This window comes from Harpia harpyja, chromosome 16, assembly GCF_026419915.1.
Source record: "Harpia harpyja isolate bHarHar1 chromosome 16, bHarHar1 primary haplotype, whole genome shotgun sequence".
Lineage (NCBI taxonomy): Eukaryota > Metazoa > Chordata > Aves > Accipitriformes > Accipitridae > Harpia > Harpia harpyja.
Window position 1 is genome coordinate 21,935,525 of NC_068955.1, and position 20,063 is coordinate 21,955,587.

Genomic DNA, 20,063 nt, shown 5'->3' on the forward strand with positions numbered 1-20,063 from the left:
CTGTGGGAGCAAATCTTTATAATAAATACTTTACTGATGACACAAGCTTGATTACTTTCTTTTTTTTTTTTCTTTTTCTTTTCAGTGCTAATTGTAGTTGACCACAACTAGTTGGTCAAAAGGAGCACTGTTTCTCACTGTTTTCAGGAATTGGAATCTATTCCTTATTTGCTAAGGGATGAAAATTACAACAAAGTGATAGGTCTGGAATACTGTCCTATGTGCAGTAAATTTGTACAAGGGAGCTATAGAGCTATGGAGAAGCTTTTATGAAAGCCCTGAATTTAGTTTCTGTGTTCTCAGCCGTTCCTTGTTTCTGGGATTCATTTAAAAACAGTATATATCTTCACCCTTCTATTGGTTTAAGAAATGCTTCTGTACCAAAGTCTATATATGACATGGGAAGCATGCATTTCCTTCACAGTCATAACAGCAGGAAGTCATTTACATGGTTGTTCCTGATAGGGTGTTCAGTATTATTTTGGAAATGTAAAGGAGTCATCTGGTTACGTGCAATTTTGTTGATACTGATGGAACATGCCCTTTTCCAAGACAGATTATGCCTTCTTGCTTGTACACCTGTTAATGTCCCCTCAGTCTTCCCTTGGTGTAGTTTCACTGTATTACTCTAATCAGGAACCTTTCATTTTGCCCCTGGCAGTGCTGAGAAATGCAAATATTCAAATTTGATGTTGCAGCTTGGTTACCTGCCTGTTGCTAAGGTCTTAGGATATAGCCCATAGGCCTGTCTGAACACTGAGGTTAACACAGGAAAGAAAACGTAGGTGCGTTGAGTGCACATCTGGAGAGTTCTGGAGGAGTAAGTACTGTGATTTGCCACTGCTTGCTGTAACTCAGTATATCATTCAAAGAAACATTATTTGTGTTTAAACCTTGCTACAAATGGGTTTGCTGTTTTACCCACGGAAGCAGTTTAGCCATATACTGTTCTGACACTTTTCTTCTTCACAAACTAAAACTCCTGATAGCTCTAAGATATTTTTTATGCTTTTCCCTAAGCTCTTTAAAATTGATCCATTTCTACTCTGTGATCAGATCCATAAAATGGTGTATAACTGAAACCATAGCTGGGTGTTCAGAACTGAACCAGTTTATAGGTTTTCAAAAGCTATATATATTTACCATCTTCTGTTGACTTGTGAATCATTAGTCCCAACGCACTTCTGAGAAGTTGAACATCAGCTGCTTATTTCATACATATACCACTGTAGATCAGTCTATGCTTATTTGTAGACAAACCCATGGGTTTTTCTGTTTAGTTTTGTTTTGAGATTTTTTTCAGTTATAATTTTAGAGGTATGTAGGGCTGAGCAAATAATCTGTTTCCAAAGATGTTAAAAGTTTTCCAGTGTGGGGAAAATGAAGGACAAAGGCAGTATATAATCTTTGTGAGATGAATTGTAACAATGGAAAAAATAATTACACCAGAAAGTAAGATACAAAACAAAGCGAATGCAAGGACTTGTAATTATCTAATTATCTAATGATTGAACCAAGGTCCTAATGGTAGAGAAACAACAAAGATTGAGGTAAATCATAGAATTTATTTATTTATGTTCCTAGCTCATGTTGCAAAATGTACCTCCTTTGCTGTCCCATTGATGTGGTTGATCTGCAGTGGAAACCTGTGCTCTTGTCGAGCAGAATGTCAGCTCATGCGGATGTTGCAGGGCAATGGTATAGGAAAGTAGCTTAGACACTGTTCCTGCTGGTGATTTGCTTCAAAAATGGTGTAGAAGAAAGCTACTGTCTAACAAAGCCAGCGGAGAGCTATGAAGTTTTAAAGAACTGTAAATACAAATTTTAAAAAATGAGTATTCTGTATTTTGAGTGGCTATTTTGGATTTCTTTGGCTCAGATGCCCTTGTGCTGATTACTGATACTGTAAATGGGAAGAACAGGGAATGACCAGTAATTCAAGTTAAGGCACATACAAAAGGTCACAGTAATAAACTTTACTGCCATCTTTCAGAGGTAAACGAGGCACTAAAATGTTGGCTCCTCTTTCTTGTGGCAAAGATAGAAACAAATGTAGGATGTGCCCTTTCTGGTTCTGATTTGTTTGACATGAACACAAGCTTATTTAATTAGCACCTTCTAAACATGTACTTATCAGTGGCTCTTTTTAAAAGAAAAGATTAGTTTAAAAAAATTTGGCTGTCGGTCCTTCAAGCTAGTAAACTGCTAAGTAAAGACAAGAAAGACAAGGGAAAGCTGCTTAAATATATTCATGAAGGAAAAGCTAAAGAAATCTGGGACTAGGAAGCTGACTAAGGGAGAATAGCACTTAGTTAAATACTCATATGGTTCCCACAGATTATTAAAAAGCATATGGCTTTGTGAGCTAACAGTCTGGGTCCTGTGGGTTTGTGCTATTAAGCAAAAGTGTCCTGGGAAAGGGAAGGGAAACTGAAGGTTCTTTTCCCCAGACTGCAACTGCTTGCCACTGAGCAAAGCTTGATTTTATTCAATCTGAGTACTGGCTTGGATTTCCGAGAAGGAAATTTTGGAAGCCTGCCTCGTTCATCAACGATAATTTAAGGTGCCACCACAGAGGCAAGAGGGCTTCTCATTATTGTTTCCTGTATTTTATGATGTTGGCACTATTCCTGAAATAATTTGAGAATTTCAGATATAATAATATTTTGGATTGTAGAAAAGTAGATCTCAGCAATGAAATTCATATTTTATTTTATCTAGGTTTTGGTAATGTGCCTCTCCCTCAGTAAATACAACTTTTTCTGGAAAGGAAATCCTTACTCTGAACAATAGCATCATTATGTCAAGTACTTCTGTACAAAACTAAAGTATAGCGATTAGTGAGAAGTGAAACAAATAATGTGAATGCTCTTATAAACTTCTATGGACTATCAGCAAAGGACTTTAAAAGCACAACCTACTGAACTGCAGGTTCTTAAAATAAACAACTTGAACATTTCTGTGTGACAAAACCCAATTTTGTTCTCTGTAGACATTTTCCAACTGAGCTTGCCAGTGAGAATTCAAGGAAATATTTAGGAGATGGGCAGATATAGAAACATAGAACCATTTAGGTTGGAAAAGGCTTCTAAGATTGAGTCCAACTGTTAACCTCACACAGCCAAGTCTACCACTAAACCATGTCCCTAAGTGCCACATCTACACGTCTTTTAAATACCTCCAGGGATGGTGACTCAACCACTTCTCTAGGCAGCTTATTCCAATGCTTGATAACCCTTTCAGTGAACAAATTTTCCTAATATCCAATCTAAACCTCCCCTGGTACGACTTGAGGCCATTTCCTCTTGCTTGCCAATATGATGCCCATTTACAAGAAGGGTCGGAGGGAGGATCCAGGGAACTATAGGCCTGTCAGCCTGACCTTGGTACCGGGGAAGATTACGGAGTGGTTCATCTTGAGTGCGCTCACACGGCAGGTCCTGCTTGACCAACCTGATCTCCTTCTATGACCAGGTGACCTGCCTAGTGGATGAGGGAAAGGCTGTGGATGTTGTCTACCTGGACTTTAGTAAGGCCTTTGACACTGTCTTTCATGGCATACTCCTTGAGAAGCTGGCAGCTCATGGCTTAGACAAGTGTACTCTTTGCTGGGTAAAAAACTGGCTGGCTGGACGAGCCTAGAGAGTTGTGGTAAATGGAGTTAAATCCAGTTGGCAGCCGGTCACAAGTGGTGTTCCCCAGGGCTCGGTGTTGGGCCCTGTTCTGTTTAATATCTTTATCAATGATCTGGACAAGGGGGTCGAGCGCACTCTCGGTAAGTTCGCAGATGACACCAAGTTGGGAGGCAGGGTCGATCTGCTTGAGGGTAGGGAGGCTCTACAGAGAGATCTGGACAGGCTGGATCGATGGGCTGAGGCCAATCGTATGAAGTTTAACAAGGCCAAGTGCTGGGTCCTGCACTTCGGTCACGGCAACCCCATGCGGCGCTACAGGCTTGGGGAAGAGTGGCTGGAAAGCTGCCCGGCAGAGAAAAGGACCTGGGAGTGTTGGTCGACAGCTGGCTGAATATGAGCCAGCAGTGTGCCCAGGTGGCCAAGAAGGCCAACGGCATCCTGGCCTGTATCAGAAATAGTGTGGCCAGCAGGAAGAGGGAGGTGGTTGTTCCCCTGTACTGGGCACTGGTGAGGCCGCACCTCGAGTCCTGTGTTCAGTTTTGGGCCCCTCACTACAGGAAAGACATTGAGTTGCTGGAACATGTCCAGAGAAGGGCAGCCAAGCTGGTGAGGGACCTTGAGCACAAGTCTTATGAGGAGCGGCTGAGGGAGCTGGGGCTGTTTAGCCTGGAGAAAAGGAGGCTGAGGGGAGACCTTATCACTCTCTACAACTGCCTGAAAGGGGGTTGTAGTGAGGTGGGTGCTGGTCTCTTCTGTCAGGTGTCTGGAGATAGGACAAGAGGAAATGGCCTCAAGTTGCTGCAGGGGAGGTTTAGATTGGATATTAGGAAAAATTTTTTTACTGGGAGGGTTGTCAGGCATTGGAACAGGCTGCCCAGGGAAGTGGTGGCGTCATCATCCCTGGAGGTGTTCAAAAAGCACGTAGACAAGGCCCTTCAGGACATGGTTTAGTGGGCATGGTGGTGTTGGGTTGATGGTTGGACTTGATGATCTTAAAGGTCTTTTCCAACCTAAACAATTCTATGATTGTCTTGTCCTCTTACTTGTTATGTGGGAAAAAAGACTGACTCTCACCTCACTACAACCTCCTTTCAGGTAGTTACAGAGAGCAATAAGGTCTCCCCTCAGCCTCCTTTTCTCCAGGCTAAACAACCCCAGCTCCCTCAGCCGCTCCTCATAAGACTTGTGCTCCAGGCCCCTCACCAGCTTTGTTGCCCTTCTCTGGACACGCTCTAGCAGCTCAATGTCTTTCCTGTAGTGAGGGGCCCAAAACTGAACACAGGACTCGAGGTGCGGCCTCACCAGTGCCGAATACAGGGGAACAACCACCTCCCTGTTCCTGCTGGCCACACTATTTCTGATACAGGCCAGGATGCCGTTGGCCTTCTTGGCCACCTGGGCACACTGCTGGCTCGTATTCAGCCAGCTGTCAACCAGCAGCCCCAGGTCCTTTTCCTGTATATAGCTTCATCCCTAGATACATAGCTGCTTTGGGGAGAGGGAGCCTGACAAATGCAGTCTTTTTAAGTGTTTCCTTTTCTGATTCTACAGCTGTGACTCATACTAAGAAGCTCAATTAGAAATAAAAAAAATCTTGCTGCATACTTTGCAACTGCCAGTAGTCTGAGAGTGAAGCTATTTAACTTAATCACAACAGGCCTGAGTATTTTAATTATGAGCGGTCAGCAGCTGAAAATAAAGCATGGAAAGCAGCAGTAGGGCAAACTCTAAATGCTTTAAGCTTAAATGGTAGAATTATTTAGAATCTCTTTTCCCCTGACTGAGAGTGTCAACCTTTTTAAAAATTGAACTGAAACTGGAATTTTGGGAGATCTGGGAGTAAGACACTGATCAGTGATTCAGTGATGAGTCCTGGGGCAATAAAAGGGAGCAACGTTTTCATTCTTTGTCCATGTCATGATTAATAGTAGAGAATATATAATCAAGTAAACTTCAGAAATTCCTGAGAAAGAGTTAAAAAAAGGAATTGTTCTGAACATCTTTGTTAGATCCATGAAGTTCTACTCTATTTTTAAGTACCACTTTTATTGAGAACGCTAATATGTTTTAAATAACCCCTGGAAGTCCTCAGTTAATTTGTCACTAAGAGTGGTCCTGGTTTCCATTTTGGGTGAGGCAGTTTGCCATTCTGACATCTATAATAGAGCCAGACGTGAGGTGTTATTCTAAAATTATTCATCTCTCTTGAACAAAGTGATAGTGCTAAACTTGTTAAGGGGACAATTTGGAATTTCTTGAATATAATATTACAAGAAAACCACTTCCCTTGTTTTTTACTGCAGGTCTATTTACCATCTTACATGTTAGAGGTCCTTTGGAACATCAAACTATTTCTCACCTGATTCAATCTGACAAAGTTGAAACATCACTGCCCTGCCATCATCTAGGATCCAAACTGCATCACAGCAGAAGTTGAGTTTATAGGTATGCTAAGAAAAGCCTGCAGAAGATGGGTAGTAGCTCAGCACTGAGCAACAACAAGCATTTAAAATAACAGAAATTCAGCATCTCTTATTCCTTTGCACAGTTTAACCAGCTAACTTTACTATACTTCATCGATATATAAATTAGCTAAACAGAAATGTCTTTCAATGTTAAACCTAGCTGATTATGGCTAATTAAATGTCGTCTATGTTAGGGGAATTCTCTGGGAGCACAGAAAATACAAATTACTTAGTTCTTGCTGTGTTTATTACAGAGGAACCATAGGATTTTGGGCAAAAATAAGAAGAAAACTCATGCTCATTCTTAATTTAGAAAGAACAGTGCACTTTAAAATATGCTTATTCATGACAAAAGAAGACTAATGAAATTTAATTTGGTCCTATCTTAATTCTTATGGCTAGAAGATGTTGATTCATGAAATGTTTTGTGATTTAGAGTAAGAAATCCTTCAAAACCTTACAGATGCCTTAATCATATCCTAATGAAGACAGTCTCTGGGTAGGTTTGAAATTTTCTTGGTTACTTAAAGACATTTACTGGTCATTCATTTTCATTAATATATTTAGTGTATAATGATCACAGGAAGGAAACCTGGACAGGCACTTGTGGATTCCTTCAGTTCAAGGATTTATCATTCAGACTTTGTCTCTGTCTCACCCTGTGTGTATTATGATTACAACACTCCACTGCTTTTTGCTTGTTATTGTTAATGTTGTAAAACAGACTCCTGGGAAGAGAAGCTAGAGCAAGTGTCTTGTTAAAAATAGCTCTTGGGGCAATCAGGCCCCAGAAAATAAAAGAAAGAAGAAACGAGGGAAAAAGCAGAAAAGACACATTCAGGACCAGTAATATAATCATAGTGTGAAATGGAAATGAAACCTAGCATTTTAACTGAAGTTCCGTTTTGTTTTCTGTTTTCCTGCCTGCAATTTTCATCTTTATCATCAAAACGTCAAACATGCTGCTCTTCAGTCACTCTGTAACTGTGATAGCCAAGGGATGGTGTCTTTTTAAACAAAAATAGCAAACGGATTGGTTTTGATACATCATTGGAGCTGGAATAATTCATCAAAGAGTGAACCTGTTGGCCTCAAACAGTAAGTAGTCTGCGTGATTTGGTGACCGTTCTATTCTGTACCTCATGAAGGTCAATAATACTGAATCATTTGTTTCTGAAAACGTATAAAGGACACGGAGTTCAGTATATAGACAATAGTACAAGCGGCAAGCATAATCATAACATAAAACCAAACGGCATAAAAAGGTTGTAACAGATTGTAGCCTAGCTGCTGAAATATCAAAAGTTAATTGTAAGAAACCTTCTTGTGCCTAGGTTTACTCAGTATGCGGAACTTGGGAGATTAAGGAAATTAAGTCAGATGTAGTACCTGTAAAGTCTTGTGACTTTTAGATTTTGAATTAGATTTTTTCCTAAATAGACTAGCAATAACTATTCTCCACTGCAGTTGGGTAAATTAATGGATTCTCCCACTCAATAATTCAAAACAGCATAATCCCACCACCATCGTTCATGAGTTAGTTTTGCACACTGGATTATTCAGATACAGTAGATGACAACCTCTCTCGACTGATGAAATACACTGTCATGTAGGAGTGGGCCCTATCAATTTATGACCTTACTATGCAGGTTTATAATCCGTATTTTGGTTTTTCAGGATCTTTCTGCTCTCTGTAATACTTTATGCTGGGGGTTCCCTTAATCAGGAATTCCTTTTCTCATGTTCAGAGCAATAATAAATGTTTCAGTAGGACTAGATGAAGTGGATGGATTTGTTTGGAGCCAGATTTGATGATGGCACTCCAGATAATACAGTTTTCATCCAGTTTTTCTTTGTTAAGACATTTTTAAGTAAATATGTTAAAACAGACTTTCTTCATAAGAAAAGCCTATTAAGATTAGAAAGCTGGAATTCTGAGGATGCTTTGTGTTTTGTTCTCTACCCCTTTCAAGATGTTGACGATAAGCTGTCTTAAGTCAACTGTCTACAATAAAATTCTGTCTTAACTTTAAGATTCATAGTGGTGTATACACATTATGAACCTGTGATTGTCAGATGTTATGTTAAAGCATTGAAGTAACAGTTTAAATCTCATCTTCTAAAGTGACATTGGCAATGACCTTGTATCTCCTTGTCTTTCACTGAGACTCAGAACTCATCTGTAGCTGTGTAAAAGCTATGTGGTGGCATAATGGCTAACTTACAAAGTCATATGTGGTAAAGAGTCTAATTTTCATAAGATCTACAACAGTCAGCACTGTGGCATAGAGCTCTATTAAATCCCCTTGTCGGTGTCTCTGTCGGTGAGGTGGGTTAATGGGTGGCAGAAGGAAGAATCCTGCATATTTGCAGGATGTAAAGTTCTTGGGATGCAGTTGTTTCTGGTATTCACCTCGCATTGCACTGCAGGAAAAATCATATAATACATATGGTTCAGCAGTAGGTGTAGGGAGCACAGGGTACTCACCCACGATGCTGTGATTTAGATGAAGGTCTGCCATGTGGAAACAAAGATTCACAGGAAACACCTAATGCTCTTGAAATATATTTGGAATGATATTTGTGTCAACTAAAGTCATCTACCATTTTGAGTCCCCATTGAGCAAAATTGTGTATCCTAACATAAACCATTTGACTGATTAATTTTACAACTCCATTTACTCTTTGTTTCTTTGCATTTCATTTTGTTTCTTTGCCTCTCCTGGACAATCATAGGTTTCCCTGCCTATGAAATTCCAATATTAAGTTTTTTGATGAAATGGGGAGAATTTTAAGGTTTTTGAGAGTAAAGCATAACATCACCTTAAATAGATGCTTCTGAAAAACAAATTACATAGTTATTTTAACTGTAATTAATGACATATGTGCTTTTCACATCAGCTTATTATTTAGATTTCTAAGTAAAACAGCAAATTCTAGTCAGGAGTCAGTTTTATTCTTTTTGACTCCTGAGGGATGGATTTTGCTGTGTAAAAACTTCCATGAGCTGTTATACAAACAAACCAGATGACATGCTTACGATATGCCAGTATTGCCTGGTAAGTTCTTGCATTTCATATCTGTCAAGATTCCTGCCTTCCTCTTCAGTTGGCAGCCTGCATTACAATTGCAATGCTTGAAGGAAAACTCTTCCATTTCTACCCTGGAGCCATAATTACATTTAGGCCTTGAGCCAGAGATAAGCCTATGCTAGCACAATGTGTGTATCTTGGAAATATAATATCAGAATGATGTTAACTGGGTTCATGTATTACGTGTGATACAGGCAAACCCAGCAGCCTTGTTCTTTCCCAGAGCAAGTGATTATCTTTATCTGATTTATTCTCTAAAGAATTGCCAGATTCAAGAGCTATTTGATAACCAGTGAAAGGGATGTTGATGACAAAATTAAGTTACAAGCCCAAGTTTCCAATCCAAGAAAAGATGTCTAACATGTATAATTAAAATAAATGGGACAGTTCCTATGTTGTAAACGTGTTTGCTGGATTGAGGCTCAAAAGCTTAAGCAAATATTTTGAAAGGTGTGAATTTTACTCTGACTCGTATGAATTATGTGGGGAAAAAGATTACTATTTAAGTTTTAATGGCCATATGAACTTAGTCATCATGTGCAGATATTATATATTCTGATTATTCTTGATAGCAGCATAACAATATATTGCTACTTAAGCTGTAAAAAAGGGAAATTTCATTGCTTAAGCTTTATTTCTGTTTTTGTCAGAAAAAAGTACTTCAGAGTCTATAGAGGTTGTAGTGAACCACACTGTGGTTACAAATGTCAATTATAGAGAGTTTCATCTCTAAGCACTTACAGAAGTGGCAAGACTATATATGGACAGTTCTTACCAAATACTGCTTTTCCATCTTAGTTGGAATAAGACTGATGGATGGACATAATAAAGTGAAGAGAAAACTGGTTTCTCCCATGCACTCACCAACTTTTCTGTCCATCAGAGCAGACAGAGGAAAAAAATAGTTCAGACCAATGTTATCTTGCCATCCCCAAAGTGGAAGGTGGCACATGACAGAAAAAGATGGACTGCAATCATAAAGCCTGCTCAGGTTTCTGGATACTAAATGATGGGGAGATGGGAGAGGGAGAAGACTGGAAGGCAGAGAAATTTTATTTTAATTCTACCAAAAACAGATAAAATTTAGGCTGTTTGGTCTGAACTGTTTTCCATTAATGTAGGTGGAAGGCATAGGACTGGATGTATATCACAGCCTTCAGCTAGGAATTATATGAAGTATCTGTTAGCATATTAACTAAATTTTGCAGGGTAAGAGAAGGCTAGTGATCTAACTTAAGCCTATCTATAAGTGCTTGTAAAACATGTGATTTTTCCCTTTCTTTGTTTCCCAGCTAATGTGATGATTGTTATCTGTTCTTAAAAATATAATGTTTTATTTGCCTTCAGTTTGCCCAGACCTGTGTTATAAGCAATGTCAGAACAACTGATTGAACCTGAAGTGTTCCATTCTGTCAAGCAGTGATTCCAAATACGGTATGACTGTATTTTCTTGAGATGACTGGCCTTCTCATTTCTCTTCGTCAGGACAACCAAAAGGTAAGAAAGGCTATCTTCACATAGCTGCCCAACTGACGCGTGAAATTGGTAGTTTAGGGGTTGACAAAGGAGAAAATGACTTTCACTGTTAGCCAGGAAAGCTTTTTGTGTGTCTTAAGATATATGTGGAAGTACACGGTCAGACTCAGGATTGTAGAATGATGTTTAATGTAGGGTGTTCACTGAAAGAAATGAAAACTAGAGAACATTCCTCCACTGTGCCCTAGAATACGTTTTTTGTATTTCCTGCTCCCTCTGAAGGGCTTTTCAAAGAAAAGAAGTAATTTGACACAAAGGAAAACTGGGATGAGAGAATTACTAGAGGAAAAAGGATGGATTCACTAATGTTTTGATTTAAATCGGAAAATGAAATCCTAATTTATTTTCCAGTACTTAATTTTAAACCCAGTTATGATTTTCCTGGCAGAACAGCAGTGCCTTGAAAAATGTTGATTTAACAGACACGTATTTTATGTCAATTCATCAGTATTTGAAGGGAAACTGGACAGGTGAGCCAGCTGGCATGAAACAAGGATGTCAAGCTGGTTGGCTGGGAGGTTCTGTCATTATCCAGAACTCAGAGTTCCCTAACTAGCAGCTGTGCAGGCTGTCCTGTACTGCAAGTTGTCTTGTGTGCTGGCTGCCCGTCTGGTAGGGGCTGTGTGGCTGCCCAGTTGCACAGCAATGAGGCTTATCAAAGGGATAATTTTTTGTACCTAAAATTTTCTTTGTCTGAGGGATTCTTTTGAATACAAAACCAGTAGGTGCATGCTTAAAATGCAGTAAAATTAAATCTATTTTTAAAAGCTGATAGATGAAAGCCAAATAAAAATATAGGAACAGCATAAAAAATAAGTAGTTTTTTCAATTAGAAATACCTTCAGTGGGTATGATGAATTTTGCTTATTCTGGCATTGTGCTTTTCTGGTGTCATTAGACTTCTTGTGGCTAAGACCACAATATATTTATCTAGTAACTGGAGTTACTAGAAAAGACATTACACGAATGTATGACTAGTACCATTGAAACCAATACAATGAGTCATAATCTCACAATATCTGCACATATATTAGTGCTTGCTTGTGTTAGATTAGGGAATTCAAATTAAATAACAGGTGTAAGTGATACACGAAAAAAAATGATCCTAAACCTTGTAAGCTGAAAGCATATAGGGTGCATAGGAAAGTCTTTGAGAAAGAAACAGTATTTATGCTGTTCTTTTTACTGTATTATTTTGTCCCACTAAAAAAAAAAAAATCACATGGCTTGTAGTGAACATTTGGAAAAGGTAAAAGTAGAATTCTTTCAATACAGGCTAAAATTTCCTAATATTACATTAAAAAAAATGTAGTTAAAATTGATTGTGCTTTTCTCTGCTTGGTTAAATTTTTGAAATTGAATATATATGCCTGTGTTTTTGCGTTAAAACGGAGATACGTGTGTGTGTGTGTGTATATACATATGCTCTTTCTGCTGGAATAGCTTTCAAAGAAAATTGTGCATGTTCTTGTTTAATATACAAATTAGATTCTATTTCCTTTCAATTTGAAGAAATTAGTGCTGCTCCAGTAGTCATAGAAACTGCACACAAGAACAGACTGGTGAATATAACGATGGGCAGAAATTCTGAATATTGAATACAGTTTTCTTAAGTTTCTACCCACACAGGAAGCTAAAAGAACATTTCAGAAGAAAACTTTGTCAGCAATCTATCAAATATAGCAGCAGCAATTTGATTGTACTTAAGTCTTAATGGTAGCAATTGTTAGGACTTAAATAAAAGGCTATTCTGCATTTGCTATCCATCCTCTCTGAAATGAATATTGAAACATGTTATCTGACATTAACAAAAATCCCTCTAATTTGTAACACACTGCCATTTATGCCTTACAAACCAAAGAAAGATAGAAGTTGCAAGTACTCTCCTACAGTTAGATGAAAACTTTTCTTAAGAGCATATGGCCTTATCGTAATATCTGAAGTATAAAAACTGGGTATTAAAACTCTATATTAAGTATCTACATAGACTCTAAAAATGTATTAGCTGTATGTAAAATATGTAAACAAGAATATATCAAATTTGTACTTCTAAATACTTCAACTACAGACACCAATGAAGTAATTGCATATGAAATTAGTATTCATATGATTGTGTGGAATTACCTGATCTGATTTGCGTGCTTGACTGTGAAGATTTATGCACATAAATAAAGCTTAATAAATAATTCATACCTTATCCTATAGCTAACTAATTTAATGTCATTTTTCTTTTTTGCGCTTTGTGTAGGAATGCAGTATTTTCTTGAAATTAGCAGTCTTTCAATAATAATTACCAATATCTAGGAATAAGCTCTGGTTCGCAAACTTTTCAGTGCATACTAACTATTACTTATTTAATATTTGAATAGTGTTGGTTAGTTCTAATTGGTCACACAAACCTCCTTCTTCTTCTGTTTTTCTCACCTGATTAAAATAACGCTTGGATGTAGAGTACTGGTGTGAGTACATGCTTTAAAAACAGGTTTTCTGCATATATTTAATATGCTCCCCTTGCCTCTAAATCACAGCCTTTCATGTCCTAGAGAGTAAAAATAATTGATAGTGAGGAGGGGAACTGAAGATCAGCAGCTTGGTTATTGGCCATAGCAAATACCTACAGTGAAAATTAGTACTGGAAAAATGTTTTCATGGGTTTAACAGTAGAATTTGGCTTCAGGTAAATAGTTAGATACCAGTAAGGTTCACAGTATTTTAGGGGACCTACTGCTATAAATTGGGAAATTACTGGCATCTAATGATATTGCAGAAACAGCAGCAAATTTATTAATAGGGTATAGGGTTGACTACTGGGACTTGTCAATAAAAGAGAAAGCTAAATGAGGCAGTTCACTAGCAAAGTGAAGGAAAGTGTGTGAAAGGCCTTTCCACGTCTATATTTGCTACACCCTTCAGAACCTTGGGGCAAAATGAAAAAAATACTAAATATTGTAAAGGAATACATTTCTATTCCAGAAGGCTTGAAATGTAAAACTCAGCAGCCTTTTGAGAAACTCCTTGTAGTATGGTACAGAGTCCTTAAACTTTTGAAAGCAGTTGCAGGAGTTTGGATTACTATCTGGATTATTTACAAGATTTTCATAACCAGGAAATATGTCAAAATAGAATTTGGTGACAGGCAAGTAAGTAGCAGGATGTTAATTTCTCCCTTACTTTGATATTCCATGAAATGAGAACTGTATAATCTTTTCATCTTGGAATTCTCTACTTATTTCAGAGGTTATCTAGCTAGAAGAAATGTGTTCCTGATAATCTTTTTAAACTCATCCAGAACACAGTCATCTTTTCATGGGCTGAGACTCTCCCCACAGATTAAAACTCTTAGTATCACAAACTAGGGCTAATTCTGTACCAACAAGATAGTGTGTCAAGCATACTTGAATTTCCCAGTGTAAATGCAGCCAGCAGTCAGCTTCTAATGGTCTGCAATTTGTCAATGCTGTTAAATTGGGGTTTGACTCCTGTTTATGTTGGTCTGGGAGCAGAGTTCAATCTGAACAACTGGAAGTATGACAAATGCTGAATGTTTATTGACAAAAGTAGTCTCTAGCACTGAGTACCTCTCTAGTACCTGCTTTCCTGGCTTGCAAAAAGGGATGCATAGACCTCAGTGTCCTTTAGAGGGCTTGGATGGGATGACTTTGTAGTACTTTGGGTCTGGAATAGGTTGGGATATGCCAAAAAGGATATGTATCCCCACAAGCCATAGATATTTCTTTTTTATAAGACAGCTGATATAGTTGCAATAATTTCCCTGATTAACAATGAAAAAAACCCCATAAAGTGTTACCAGTATAGAATTTCTCTGACAAGAGAGGGACCAGTCTTTACTGGGAGAGAGATTTCAAGTGAAATCAACATTCAAACAAAATCAACATTCTCTTAATGGAATGTATGTTAGCTTTCTAGAGGAATACGGATTTTTGAAAAAAAATTATAAGTAAGTTTTGAAATAACTTTAATCTCAAAGAAGAGGTGAAGGAATAATCCCAGCAAAATCTTCAGTTTTGCTGTTGCAGTTCAAATAGTGAAGAGACTAAAGAGCTTTTTATTGTGTATCAAAGGATTGACAGCTTGGTGTTCAGTCAGAGCTCCAAGTTCCAATCTAAGATTAATAAACATTCAAATGCTCAGTCTTAAATAGAAAACTTGTAAGAATCCAATACTTAGTTTATGTAATTGAATGTTTGTTTGAAATGACTAGTGTATTCCAATTTAGTAAGTTGTCGTGTTGTAAAAGTTGTCAAATTCAGACCACTTACAGGCTGTTGCAATTGGAAGATATTTCAGGAAACTACAAGTTACATACACATGCTCTTTTTGAGACAAAGAACCATTCTGAATATCAAGTGAAATAAAGTAGGTCATAAAGATGCAAAGTGCCAGTTATTTATGGCATACAATATTTTTGAAACAGTGGGTGCTCACAGCTGTGGCCTCACATATTTCTCTTCTCGAGTACTGTAGGTCACTATATTACATACAAAAGATGGGACTTAGCATTCACTGGTGGTCTAAAACTACAAATGGCTTTCCAAATGCTACACTAAGTCACACCAGTTCTCTGTGTGACTGTGTGTAAACATTTGTTTATTATTATCTCATTTGTGCAAGTAGGAAGGTTCAGTCACTCTTCGAGAGAGAAAAAAAGAGAATGACTTGGCCAAAATCACAGTGAGAGCTAGGTTAGTGGACAGTAGGACAGAGTGCCAATTTTCAATGCACTTTTTCTAGGATGATGCTCAGAGCTATATAAAATTGGGATGTCTTTTACATTAAGAAAATCTTATGCATAACATAGAAATTTAATTTGCATTTTACATTTTCTTTAAAATAAAATATCTGATGCAAAGTCATCCAGTACTAGATGTTTTTTTGCTTTTGAGTATGAATAGATCTATTTGTGAAGAAAGATGTCATGTATATTGAAAATATCTCCAAGCATTTTGTTGTCATAGCTGTTTAGCTTGAAAACAGGCATTTCGTTAACAGATTTTATCAACTCTCTAGGCTGCAGTCAGGAAGTTCAGCAGAATGCAACTGACAGTTATAGGTACTTTTTCTTGAGGGAATGTATTCTACCTGTAGGCTTCATTTCAAGGTGTCATTTAAGAAATTTCTTTAAATGTATGAAATATTTTAATGGTTTGAGTCCTGGTGTCCACTGAAATTGCACTCTTTCCTATGGTATAGTGGAAGGATGAAATACTTTAAGTATGGAGCATACATAGCACAAGCAGATTTGTAAAAATACTACAATGTTAAGAATATCGTAGTGCAATGTTTTGTTGTTTGGGATTCCCATAGAACAAGAGTTCTAACTACTTCCTTTAGTTTAAGAGGGAGGAAATACTTTCAATCTTCTCAGGTTTCCCAGTTCAGTAAAGTGTGTTCTTTCTTTAAATTTTTGAGGGGTTTTATTTGAATTTTTATGAAACCCCCCAAAGCTTCTGTGAGCTTGTCATGAAGGTTTTATTATTAATGCAAGTCTAATACTTTATTTATGTTGCCTTATTATAAAGCCACTTGAGGAACAAGATGTACATACATTCAGTGACAGTCTGGCTTGTTTATTTTGAATTTGTATCTTGAAAGGGAGGGTGAAGGGTGAAAAAGCAATTTGCAGACCTTTTCACTAAGAAAATACTGCAGAGAAATTATTCCACTGCAATCTACTGCTCATGAAGGGAAGCAGCTTAGAGAAATCTTTACAACCAAGGGAATCTTAAACCCAGTGAAGCAAGAGGCTATGAAATCATCCCTAGGTTAGAAAGGGAGGCTTATAAGATTGGAATTTTAGTTAAACAAGTTTGCTGTAAGTTAGCAGTTGAATAATTTTTCTGAGTTTATGCATTTTGGATGAAGAATATAAAAATTCCCAGTGACATAACGGCTGATACTGTAGATTTGGGTTTTTCTGTGTTCCCATTTTGCATTTTTAGAATTCCATTGGGATCTGCTGCTCTTGCTGATCAACACCCAAAACATCTGGGTAATATCAGTTCTGCCCCAAGAGATCTGCAGAACTGATTTTTGGCCTAAAATATAGATATCTCTCTAGCATGTTTCATGCTTAAAATGTGTGACATTACTGTAGCCCTTATAGTCAGAGGTATGAAAATGATATTGCTATCAGAAAGAATACTAAAAATGGGATTGAGTAGATTGACACTTGTCTAAGGACATCCGTTGTAGCTGTGTCAGACCAGATTAGGCTGTGCAGAATAGAGAAGTGATGATCAGTTGAATTAGTTATCCTCCCTCTGTTTTATAGAAAGGCTTAGGGCTGGAGGGGAACTGTAATACAACTGTGAAATGCAGAAATATTCTGGTTATGAATTGTCCAGTTAAAATTTAGATAGGTAACATTTCCAGTAAAAGCTTTTTCTTCCCCTTCCAGTACCATCAAACCTATAAAGACCTTTCAGACATGTTCCAAACACAAACCAAGTTATATTTAGTCTGGATCATTTCAATCATCTGATTTACAGTTTGGCTTCAGAAGCAGCTGCATCACTGCAGCTAAGAGGAGGGAACTGAAATGCAATGGGAGGAATGAGGGCTCAGGCACAGGAATAGCAGGGGCTTCTTACCCAAACTCTAGGCACTGGAATCAATGTCTCAAGACACCACAGCTGTCATGTTTTGTAAATCACTTGATTTCACAGTACATCTGTTTTTCTTAATATATGTAAGTGGGGTGGGGTGAGAATCCTGACCCATATCCTGCCCTCTCTCCTACAGAGATTGATCTCTTTAGAGAAGGATTTTCTTTCACTGTGTGCTTAGAACAAATTGGGAGCTCAGTCTTCTCTGGAGCCTCTGTGAATTTTAACAGATCAAGAACATTTATCTAGGATGATAGATATTTGGGAAATGTTAAACATAATTTTAATAAACCTGCTTATATAACTGTTGTGGTAGCTTTTTCCTTAAAGGAAAACCCTTTATTTAAATTCCAAATTTATGGGGAAATCTTTCATAACTGCCTAATCACACCTCCAGTTGATTTCTGCTGCCATTTTCAATGTCTGTTATTGTCATACCTGTTCTTAGAAAATGACACAGTGATTGAATATAATCTTGTTTTAACAAATAGTGTTTCTGTTGATACCTTTATTCCATATTTTTTGGTTTTGCAAAAACATGCACCAATGTTTTAGGAAATGTTAGGTTCCTTGTTACAAAATCTTCTGTCTACTTCACTCCAGAAATGTTTGTAAGGGAACCAACACAGCTACCTATGTGCTCCATAGAGAGATCATTTGAGTTCTGTTAGTTTGGGCATAATTTGTTAGAAACAAAGCTAGTTTTCTGCCTGTCTTTCTTTGATCTCTAAGGAGAAAATGATGTATGCAGACAAGCATTTCCAATTATAAATTATTCCAGGTTTTCAACTGACTGGTTTGAGGCTTCATATTCTGTCGTGATTCAAAGATGAGAGGATTAGGTTAGAAAAACCTTTCTTTTAACAGCAGGTAAGCAGATAAGCAGTACAGTAAAGTAAGATGGTTACTGCAACTTAAGTGGGATTTTGCATGTGGTGAAATAATTTTTTGACAGTTACTCTGAATTTGAGACACAGGTCAGAGAAATAGTGGCAAAAATATTAAGCTTTTTCTATCTACTTTCTTGTCAGTGAAGAAGGTATTCCTTATCATAGTTGGAAAAAAAGTTTTCCTCCACAAATTTAGGCATTTGAAATTGAACATGAATTTTGAATAAACAAACGTGCAAATGCTTAATCTTAAATAGAAGACTTACTTGTGAGAATCCAATCCTTAGCTTACGTAATTGAATGTTTGTTTGAAATGACTAGTGTGTTCCAACCTGTAAGATGCGTTTTGCTGTGCTAAATTAAACAAGCAATGAAATAAGTGAGATGAGATAATGCAGGACCACTGGTAAATGAAGGCAGACAAAAATATTTTTCATATGTTGTGAATATTTTCAAGATGCTAAATATTTTTTATACTACATCAGGCTGATATTTTCAACATATGAGTGAGAGGGTATAGCCAGAATATGGTGCAATGGGGATTTGAACTCCATAGTTCAAGGGGGATTGCTCTAAGGTAGCCCAAGACTTTTAAAATACTTTTTTTCCTGGCTATCCTGAGGGAAGCAGAGGGACAAGGGGAAAGATAGGGCCTGACATATTCATGCTAGTGCTGAGGGATGGAATGGGAGGGTAACTTTTACTGGTGGAAGAAGTCTTTTCTTTCAATCCCACCTCCTTGATGAGCTCCTGTTTCACTCGTAGCTTTTCCTTCCCTGGCAGCAAAGGCAAGAGCGGGGAGAGATTCAGCTAGGGCTGTGGTGGAGGGGGCTTGGGCCCTGGGCCCTTAGTGGTGTGTTGCTCCCATCACTCCATAGCACCAGGCCAGAACCTGCTTTGTCCGCCCCTAGAACCAGCCTTGGTTGTACCAACCAGGTGCTTTTCTCCCCACTCCTGCAGATAGGTATCTTTCTATATGACCACACATGGGTTATTCACTGACTTTTACCTTTAGTAAATTGAAAAAAAAAAAAAAAATTCTTAAAAAGCAGCACAATCCAGTATTTTCTGACAAATAAAACCAACCATCTCATTAAAGGGCTCCTGAGTGGCATGGACATGACATTATGTGAAAAGTGGGACCACATTGAAACCAAAGCTAAGGGGAGAAAAGGGACTGCTTGTAAGATCTCAGATGAGTGGTATTTGGCTCTGAGCTTATATGACTGTATTTTTAAAAAGGCAGACAGATTAGAAATGTTAGATTTAAAGCCTTAAATATATGCTTAGCTATCTTCATGATATCAGTATAGCCTTCTTTCTGTTTGCTGATGAATTACATGAGTAATCAACATAGGACCTATTTCTAATACCATACTGAAGTTTTATTTCACAAGTTTGCTGTTGACCATAGACAGTTTGTGAGCAGAAGAGAGTTCAGTGTTTTAGCAATATCTTCTTAAATCTTAAGTTTAAATCTACATATTTGTGTTGTGGAGTCAGCATATTAGTTTTGTGAAATCTGCATAAAACTGGTGTAACAGAGTGACAGTCAGGCCTATTAACATCAGCCAGAGATTTAATCTTTTCTTTTACAGAGATTTTTATATGGAGAGGTCTAGGCTTTCACACTACTCTTTTCTCTAAATTTTGGGACGAATCACAGTAAGAAATGTATTCACTCGTTTCAGTCAAAAGGATTCAGTAAGAGATCCATTAATTTATTTTCTGAATCCCACTATTTCATACTAACCCTAACCATCTAACAAAAATGTAACATTGCCTTAGAGTTAAAGCTATTGGTACATAAATGAGAAAG

General features: G+C 37.6%; 1 long non-coding RNA gene across 2 annotated transcripts in view; it reads left to right on the forward strand.

The window, feature by feature from the left end:
• Positions 1-5,025: 5,025 nt before the first annotated feature.
• LOC128153137 (uncharacterized) overlaps positions 5,026-20,063 on the forward strand; it is a 49,443-nt gene continuing 34,405 nt past the window's right edge. For both annotated transcript variants that reach the window (XR_008238847.1, XR_008238848.1), the window contains exons 1-2: positions 5,026-7,198; positions 10,540-10,689. This is a non-coding gene — a long non-coding RNA (uncharacterized LOC128153137). The remainder of the gene's footprint in view (positions 7,199-10,539; positions 10,690-20,063) is intronic.